Here is a 10,359-nt window from a genome sequence, read left to right on the forward strand (position 1 = left end):
GTGAGATTGATTTGAAAAAGTATTTCTTCGATTGAAAGATTCATTTGAGAATGACAAAAAGAAAACTCAATGAAAACTTTAATAGTAAAATGAAATATTTTTCATTGATTGAAGAACAAATGGTTATCTTTGGCTTGAGTCATGCCACTAACTACATATAACGCTCACTACTTCTTGTTGAAGCACTGCAAAGATCTCCAAGTCAAATATCTCCATATTTTCACAGAAGGGATAAAATATAAAAGAATTTAAAATACCTTACTTCACTACTTGCAGTGTGAATCTTGCTCTCTTCCCTGTCCCCTCTTCTGCCTCAGCAGAACTCTTGTGGCCAAGCACACATCAGAGCATGGCTTCTTTTAGTTGAGGGCACAAATGGTGACACCAAAGTTATGCAGATGATGAATAGGGGATGTTGCAGACGTCAAAAAACAGTTCCTTCCAAAGTGGAGTCCATTCTAGGCTTGGGGGAAGAGTTAAGTGTGAGGTATTATTACTAGATAGGAAGTACAAATTTAGAAAAGTACAGCAATGGGAGGGGTGGCAGGGGAGTTTGTGATTTAAAAAAGTAGCATTCAACCACATGAGCAGTTTGGGGTTCAAGGGAACAAAAAAAAATTAACAATAAGTTACGCAACTAGGAAAATTTGGTTGAAAAATCTCCCTATTTGTGGATCTGTGTGATTGAACTATTATTACTTTTACTTTTTCTGTACATGATATCAGAACTGGATGGCAGATGGTTAAATGAATTTGGTCAAGAAAAAAATCAGATAAATTAAGCAATAGAAGTAAGATTTTCGAATGCAAATTGATATGATGGGTGTGATTAGAGAATTTGGAAGTATTTTCTCCAAATTGTTCAATACCTATATGAAATTAATTTACCATGAAAACTTTTTAATTTTAGAAACAACTACACGCTGATTACATTGTCAGTAACACCATTTTCAATTACTATGAAATGCAACATTATGACAATTCATTAAATTTTGATTTACTCTTTGTCTATGATTTGTTCATTAAAATTTATTTCCACAAAATCTTTCCCAAGATTACCACCAAATATTCAAACAAGTACAATGAAGTACTGCACTCTTCCCAGTTATATTTCGTGTGTGAATTATATTCTTATTCCTGTGGTAGTGGGCACATTTGTTCACATGTGCTCACGTGTACCTGAAGATGGCATAATAATGTGAAAAGTCTTTGTACACAGTAATGAATAAATGGTGGAATGGTACAAACCATGGTGTAAGCTATCACTCAATACATACATTTGGGCTGACAAGAGTTCTGGTGAATAAGAAGCTGCACAAATTGCACAGATAGGCACACTGGATGTGATACATCTCAGACCTGATAGAAATATCTGAAATACTTCAATTTAAGCCTCATTGATTATTTGACAAGAAGCAAACTTAAGGATCCTAGTAGGTTCATCTCAATGACCAATAATGGAGGTAGAAGTTAATCAATATTCTAATTTGTGCTTTGATAAATATCCTAGGATATAAATCCTGGAATAGGGGTGGGGAGAGGACACCATTGTCAGCATTAGTCTACTATAAGGGAAAGACACCAAGGGGATCTCACAATTTAATACTCCTTTTGATGAGTGGACTACTCCATAATAGCATATGCAACCAAGTAGGGATCAAGATATCTTAGAAAAGTGATGCCACCACTGTGGTTCGAACCCAGGCCTTCAGCATGGGAAGCCAATACACTAGCTGCCGCACCAACCTGATCTCCTTCATTGGAGTCATTATTACTCTAGTAACTAAGAATGAAAAAACATTCTAAAAAATTTGATATTATGTAACGATTGTTATTATTATTAGGTAATCTACCGGTTGAGGTAGGTTTTTGGATGGACACAGCTACCAAATAAATATTTTGTCACTCGTAACAAAACACAATCCAGCAACCTAGTCCACATCAGATTCCTCTTCATCTCTGAGTACTTCCTCCATCCCATCCAACATCCCTATCCTGTTCCTTCCCTTTCCTCATTTGCTCAACATTCTCACTACTATAGCTTGGTCATTAGCGAACCTTACTGATTTTTATGAATTCCCCACCCACTTTCATTCCTACCTCCAGTTATTCCCATGCCTCTTTAATCATTTCCTCTGCATACAGGTTTAACAGCAACTGTGATAATGGGCAACCCTGCCTTATACCTCTTCCTAACACTGCCCATCCGGACTCCCCGTTCCCCACTCGCACCTCTGCAGTCAGACATGTACAGGTTGCAGATTAGCCTCCTTTCCCTCCAATCTATTCCTATTTTCTGTAATATACTCAGTTTTTTCCAATTCACTCCCCTTCCTAAACCCAAACTGATCATCCCCTAAGTAATCATTTGCCCTACTCTCTATCCTTTTGTTTATGATCCTGAGAACAACTTTAGCTGCACGGGATATCAAACTTATCGTCCTGTAGTCCTCACATGATGTAGCCTTTACCTTTCCCCTTGGCCAGATTCCTTCCTCACAAATACTACGAATGAGCCCATATAGCCTCTTCCTCCCACATTTTCCTAAACATTTCAATAGTTCCGCGGGAATGTTATCCACCCCCACGGCCTTATTTAGTTTCATCTCCCTTAATGTCCTTTCTATCTCATCGTCTAGTATCCCTGGACCTAAGCTATCGTCCTCTACGCCATGTTCCTTTTCTATGTCTAACTTTGTTGGTCAAAGTTCTTTACGATACAGTTCTTCTATATATTCCTTCCATCTCTCTTGGATCTTTCCTCTGTCAGCTATTACCCTACCCGCCTTACCTCTAACTGTACAGTAACGGTTATTATAAGTCACAAATTTTTTACCAGGTCATAATTACGTGGCATCAATTTTAAAAAACACATAACTCGACTACGAGTAATTATCTTCACTTGAACGAATTTTAACTTTGGTAAATGAAAAGAGATAAGAATGAGCGACTTATCTGTCTTGATCTTTCCTTGCCTTTCCACTAGCTCCGAACATTTGATACAAGTATTATATTAATATTCCTAATAGAAAGATGCGACGTTGTATTCTAGAAAACAGAAATTTTACATACTGTTCAGTGGTCCCTGGAATGAAATCCTGGTCGGCATATTTGGAGAAATCTGAAATTAAAATAGGACTATTATGTGGAATTCATAAATTGAGGAAAACGATATTATAGGACAGAGATATGATTTCAAAGTTCCCATTCACTGGATTCTAGAGCTACACGCGGGCTAAGAGAGTCCATCGCGAGCTGTACAATCACGATCACTCCCCATCCAAAAAATCCCTTCGGATCGATCACTAAGATATGAATTAACAGTGAGAATTAATGAAACTCGTTCAAGCCCACCTGGAATACGCGGAGCAGCATCCAGTAATTCCATCCACCCACTGGAGCGGCTCTATCTTCCCTCACTCCAACATTCACTCCTTGTCCTCCCTCCGTAGCCACAAACAGAATGCTTCCAGAGAGCTCCACTCGGGCCACGCTCGAGAGAAGGTAGCCAGGAACACAAGAAAGTAATATAGCCAAAAAGGTGAGAAGGAGGAATGTATGGAACGAAGGGCTGGAAGATAGGGGAGCGGGAAGTGGCGGAGAGCGAGCCAGTGTAATGGGAGACTATAACGCCCGCCTGGGACAGGGAGGGGATGTGAGGGAGGAGGGTTAGGAAGAGAGAGGGGTTAGGACAAGAATGAAAGAGGGGAAAAACTCGTCCACTATAGATGACGTGGCCGATGAGTGCGTTGGAATGGTTAAATGAGTGAAGGAGGGGGGGAATAGTTTGTTAGGGTGGAGGTCCTTTCACGTTGACCTAACCGATGGCTTCGCACGTGGAAGGGGAAATACGTGGAGGGGTGGGAGTGATTTCAATGAGCGCGGGTGCATTCGATCATGGCAAATGCAGCGACTGAGTGTGGTTCAAACCGAGTCCCAAGGCTGCCCGTCCCAGCGGAGTGAGCTGGGGCTGCCATACTTGATTTTTGACAAAAGGCTTTTGTGGGACGGTAGTTTAGTCTATTTCATTAAATCTCCTTATTATGGACAGGGGTGGGGTGGCCCGCGCCGAGAGTATTTCCTACGAATCGAGCCTTTACAGACACAGGTGAGAATGTAGGAAGGATTTCCATCTCCTTTTCGAAGGTACTTTACAAGAAGAAGGCAAAGGTTCCCTTTGTTTTGTTTGCCCAAGCAAAGGAAGTTTCGAATGCGAATGAGGCTTTTTTCCTCTCTCTGTACGAAGTGCAAATGATCACAGCAAATGAGTGCGAAGACCTAAGGCAACTCTCGGTACGGACCTAAAATCTTTCCCTAGATTTATAACTGCATTGTTTCAATAATAACGAAAATATCGCTCAGAATTGTCCAAGAACTTATAAACCTTTCAAAAGAGTTAAAAAAACCTTTTTTCATTTCTTTTTAAAAAATATATAGTCCAAGGTGGCGTACTTGTGTTATTAGCCCCATCGTTTCACGGTAGGAGAGATCATGCCAATTAAAACGGTGAGATTTAATGCAAAAGAAATAGATGTAAGATGTAATTTTTCCCCACCAACGATAAGGAATCAGAATAAAATGCTTGCCGGACCGCTGTAGGAGGGAAAGGTGTTTTGGGTCAAGAGCCGTCTGGTGGGTAATCACCCACCACCACACACCCTAGTGATGGCTCGCAGGGTTTTAAATAAAATTAAAAGTGTAATTTAATTTCAGAAAAAAATTAATTGAAATCAGCTGTAGATGATAGCAGTGAAAAGCGCTTCCATCAAACTTATAGCGCTTTTTTTATTTTTCTTTGGGGAAAGGTACAAATTCGATAGAATAATGATTGCACCATTTGCATAGCATTGCCCGACCGCGGTATGGCCATATTCGGCTTAAAATTAGTCTGGTGTCTATTCACCCCCTGCCAAACCCCCTAACGATGGCTTGCAGGGTACTAAACTAAATAGACACTGAGAGCGAACGTGGGACCCATCTTACCGAGATTTTTTCACGCCTAATTTTTCGTGCAAAATTGAAAACAGTACTTTGATATGTCTGTGGCCCCAATAGGTTCGCGAATTTTGATTCGTCGATCACTCCAAAACGTATCGTGGATTGAGTTGATCATTTCTGAGGATATTACTTCCACTGGTCGTCCCAAACGATGTTCATCATATGTGGATGCATATACGGCCACGTTTCAAGTCATTCACCCTTTGGTAAATAGTCGCGAACACAGGAGCATGTCATGAGTTTCATCCAACTCGGCTTTGATATTTTTCGGTGTCAAGCCTCTTAAATTGAAGTGTTTAATCACCATACGACGATTGTTTTTTTCATTTTTCTAAATAAACAAATTTTTTTGCTTCAATAAAATATGAAAATGAGATCGTTTAATGGAAGTAACTGAAAATTTAACAGCAGCCTAATGAGATATGAGTCTTGCTATAAGCATGCCTTCTCCCATTCATAGATTTGGCACCATCTCTTGGGCTTTCTAAGGAGTTATAAAACGACCTATCTAACACGTATTTGATATCACATTGTGTATGTATAGTTAGAAGAGGCAAGGGAATTGTCGCTGTACCCTTCGGTAACTTTTGTTCGTTCATAACCACCTTAACTATTAGACAACGGATAATATTCGAAGTGATAATGAATTTTTTGACTTATTAAAATTGGAATAACACCCTGTCGTTATCCAGTGAAAGTTATTAATTCGCACCTACTGTTTAACACTTGCTTGGAACTAATTCCAACTAATCACAAAAATATGACTTTTAAGGGTTTCGGGAGAATTGGAAGTGAGTTTACTTATGAATTGATAGAATCAAAGAATTGTCGTCTTGGGTTTCCCTTAACCAGTGCTCACCTAATCTTAATAACCATAGTTGTTAATCATAAGTAACAAATTCGTTAAACAAGCCAGGAGATATCGTATGCATGTTAAATGTCCGCGGATTGAGATAAATAAGAATTAGATTACAATAAGTATAGGCACAAATTTAGGAATAGGGTAATCATTGCGCCATTTATCAAGAGCAGTTTAGTTAGGAAACCAACTAACAAACAGCAGCAATTATGACATTCCCCGTTCTGCACAAAATGTCCGTGAAAGCGCCGGTTAATGCTTCCATCAGGACAACTATGAAGGTCACTAATATATAAGAAACTGAAATTATTGATCCTGGCAAGCGCACACATCCATCATTTGTTACCATACCTTGGTAACAAAGATAGGGATGTTTGTTTTCACCTGATTCCACTGTTCACGTGACACGACGTGGAAAGGAGAAAGTGCACCCAAGACAAAACAGTCTGCCAAATAGTATTGAAAAATAAGGCCTGTGACTACATTAAGACTTGAACTTAAATAATCTGTTCATCCGCAATTGTTGCCCTGTGAACCTTGACCGTCTTCATGAGGCTCATCTGAAACTGGGTTCGATGAGTTTATCCCTTTTTTTATTTTGGATTTCAATAGTTCTCTCTGCTGTTCTGAGTGCCTCAAAACTATTTATAAAACCATACCCCAGAGTTAATTAAGTTATCTTACTTCTAGTATTGTTTCCGCTCATTAGTAGACATTTTTTTCCGGAGGCATAACCTGTCCCCATACTGCTGACGAAATCCGTCGGGCTGTTTTATCCAGGTTGAAAACCGTAATCGCATAGTCCTAAACCGTTATTCTCTGCTATTTTTCATCTTATCTATGAAAGGAATTGGAGTTAACTGGAATTACTCCTTTGAATAGCAATAACATTAACGTGAGGTGCGAGAGGTATTGGCGATATAAACCGATTTTGGTCCGTGTGGCTGGTCCTGTATGGCTCCTGTGAATAACTCATTGGTAAATGTACCCTCATTTTCCCTCAGTTCAGATCCTCCCGTGAATTTGCTGATGAAACTTAACTCTTACACTAACACTCCAATAGTTCACCACAATATTCGACCAAATTGTAAGAAAAAAAATGTCCTAGTTTAGGATATATTGTTAAGTGCTTCCTGATTTTTGGAGTGTAAGAACAAATCTGGTGACGATAATGGGTCGTGGATCGTAAACTGGACAATGAGCATAGGGTAAGCGAATGCCTGCAGATAGAGTAAGTTGTGATTGGTGTTTATGCCAAATTGTAAAAAAATGTTCTAGTTTGGGAGATATTATCTCAAAGGTTTTATAAAAGACGACATACAGCTTGGGGTTAATTAAGTTTAGTTATCTCTCTAGGACCGTATATCATATATTACGTAATTAATATCGGCGTTGCAATTGCTAGTGATTACAGGGAGTGTTACTGAGTATTTTATATCCAATGTAATGAGATAAATGTAATGGTTTAGGAGATTTGCTCAGTTACTTCGTGCAAAAATGTGTATGTTGGTATGACTAAAAAATCCATAGCATCACAGGCCGCTAAGTAGTCTTGGGCTAGCTCTCCGTGGGCCAAGTTCAGTAAGTAATTACCCAGTGTGTGTTCCTTAGCTTTCCCCTTTCTTGTAACTTTATTTTACCTCCCCCCTTTACAAGCCAAGTGGCAATCAAGTTTACGGTCTCGGCTATCTCGTTTTCATTCTTCACGGACCTAACTTAAAAAATAACCCTCTCATTTGGCGGCACCTTCCAGGCAAAAGCTGAAATGACGCCCATATTGACTGATTGACTCATGAGGAACGCTCGCAGATATCCCGACGCTGGTAAAGCTGCGATGTTCACCCAAATGCACTGGCCAAGTCTACACAGTTAAGGGGGGCGTTATATCAATATTTTGGAGTGCAAATGAAAAGGTTTGACCGGGAAAACCCCCTCACTCTCCCGTCGGCCGCCTCGGACGTTACCAGGCACCAGGAAATTTCGCGCACGGCCATGAGCTCTGTTTCGTGGAATTAATTTCCTCTTGCAAGGGCGGGAGAAAGGAAATAATAGGCAAAGCTGTTTTACGAGCAAAAAATACGCGAAAAAATTGGCAACGTCCGGCAAAATTTCTCGCAGGTTCTCTGAATTTTGCGTGCGAACTCGAGAGGGGAACTGAACGTGTTTACTTATGGTGATGCCAACATTAGGTCAAGTAACTGAATGATGACGCAAAGTCACTGTTTTGGGACGCGCAATGAATAAATTATCACGGGAAATATCCTAGCATCTCGTCCTATAATTCGTGGACATTAGAGTGATATGTTACTTGCAGAGTTACCGAAGCAAACGGTGTCATTTTGTGGGAGTAAAAGGAAAAATATCGACGAAAACGTGTTAAGATACTGGATAATTTGGCGAAAAATTAGCGCTTTTTGGCATGACTTGGGAGGCTTATAATTTTTATCAATTATCACGATTTAAAGCAGTAAAACTGTACTAGCTTCTGTTATAATTATAGCATCTAATGCAATAATCCTGATAGTACAACACAGCTACATAAAATCTACATTCATTTTTACATGCAGTGTATTTGTTTCTTTCATAATATGTCAGCGGAAAATATCATAAATATAAACTGCCTATAAAGGTATGCCTGGGTGTTTTAGGGGTTTGGTTGAAAGGGGTAGATTGGTTTGATAAGAGGGTAAGAAGTCCGGTCCGGCAAATCGAAGATCCGCGGTCATGGTCAAGGAAATTTTTTCTACTTGGAATCCGCACCTTTCTACCCTTCCCCACTAGCTTTGTGTTTATGTGTGTTTCTATCCCTTCTCTCTATAGCTATATCCAAATGAATATACACACACACGCCCAACCAAAAAGTCGAAGTTTTAAATAAAAATCAGTGGAACTTACTAAGTTTTATTTTTTCACAATTCGTCACGAAGTTCCATAAATTTGAGTTAATTACCATTGAAGTCATGAGTATTGAGTGAAGTAATGCTCCAAAACTTGGGCACTGAGGTTAGAGATCTAATTCATACTGGATCATTTTGAGGAGACTTACAAGGATTTTATATTTCAGGAGAATGTAGACATTATAACGGATGGAATGAAATAACACGAAATTCCTGAAGGAATGGCAAAGGAGAGAGAAAGTTATTGCGAGAATTTTGAAGAAGACAGGAAAAGTAGATGCATGAGGAATTGTGAGGCGAAGAAAATTTTAAGATTGTGACTGAGGGAAGAACGAGGTTAAACAAGCTACAGGGGGGGCAGCAATAGGCATTTTTGGTGGTTTCAAGCGTAGTAAATGGAGATAAAAAATTATATGTGGGGTATTAGGGCATTTAGTTTCATGTTAGGAGAAACTAAGAAGTTTAAAGATTATGTCTCTGGGCCCATTAAAAACATTTCTAATAATCAACACTCACAAATCACAGAGAACTTGTGTGAGACTGTTCACTGTGCCTTGAAATGTGTCAGTAGTGCTACTTCGAGAGTGTGGGTAGATAGTCTTGTCTATGATAACACCAGCTCATAATTATCATTGGTTTTTCTGTTGGGTTTTAAATATCACTTCCTCATTCTATAAATTAGCAAATATTAGATAAAGCTACCTAAGAATAAGATCACTGGAAAAGAAAAATAATGGAAAACTAAATACATATCAATAATGCGACATTAGTTAAACACAGTTATGTTAAGAGATTATCTGGTCTGAGACATTATCTAGTTGATCAAAGCATACCTTGAATGTGTGTAATGCAATTAATAATCAACAAATTACATGTGAAAATAATCTTTACTTTTATCCCTTATTGAACCTGAGTGTCACTTTGATTATTATCACATATTAGGTGCCTTCAAGGTCTCCTGAGTGTTCTCTGTTTCTGATTTCATAACTGCCAACATAATATCTATAGGGTTACCCCTTTTATTTGCCGATGGATCATGATTGAGGTTTCTTGGATTACCTATCATGAGACATTCCACTTCCTGAACATGTTGCACCCCTGAATGCACATTTTTCACATCCATTATAATATCATGCATGTATCCCTCAATTGACAATGGATTTTGATGGACATAAGTCGCACAGTGGAAACTCTGTTCTTGTGCACTAAATAATTTAATTTTAAGCATTGAAAATGCATTTCGCCTTAGCAGCAGCTAATTGAACCATGTGAACCGTATGGAGCAGACATTTATGTCTTGAATTCAGAAGGAATGCTTGCATATTTTATGCTCAATCGCTTCGGTTTATCTACTCTCAAACCTGAGAAACTTAATTAGGAGACCTTAAAACTTGTAGTCAGTTCATACATTAGATATATAATTGGTATGATATGGAAGACCGCAGTAATCAACCGAAAGGTTGATTTGATAGGTAAGGTTAGAGCTCAGCTAACTCTAAGCTCTGCGTGACATGTTCTTCAAATCAAGCAAAAACCAGGACAAAGCATTCGGTTCAGGGTAAAAGGGGGACCAGTTCCTTTCTCTGTGAAAAAAATGAACACCTA

The 10,359-nt window shown here is 39.0% G+C and overlaps 1 long non-coding RNA gene across 1 annotated transcript; it reads right to left on the reverse strand.

The window, feature by feature from the left end:
• Nucleotides 1–260: 260 nt before the first annotated feature.
• Nucleotides 261–3,588, reverse strand: LOC139686852 (uncharacterized). The gene is made up of 3 exons (XR_011700566.1): nt 3,355–3,588; nt 3,073–3,121; nt 261–463 (listed from the first exon to the last, which is right to left on the reverse strand). It is a non-coding gene; the product is annotated as an uncharacterized lncRNA (long non-coding RNA).
• Nucleotides 3,589–10,359: the final 6,771 nt, after the last annotated feature.

This window comes from Hetaerina americana, unplaced genomic scaffold, assembly GCF_022747635.1.
Source record: "Hetaerina americana unplaced genomic scaffold, ioHetAmer1.1.p SCAF_15, whole genome shotgun sequence".
In the NCBI taxonomy this organism is placed as follows: domain Eukaryota; kingdom Metazoa; phylum Arthropoda; class Insecta; order Odonata; family Calopterygidae; genus Hetaerina; species Hetaerina americana.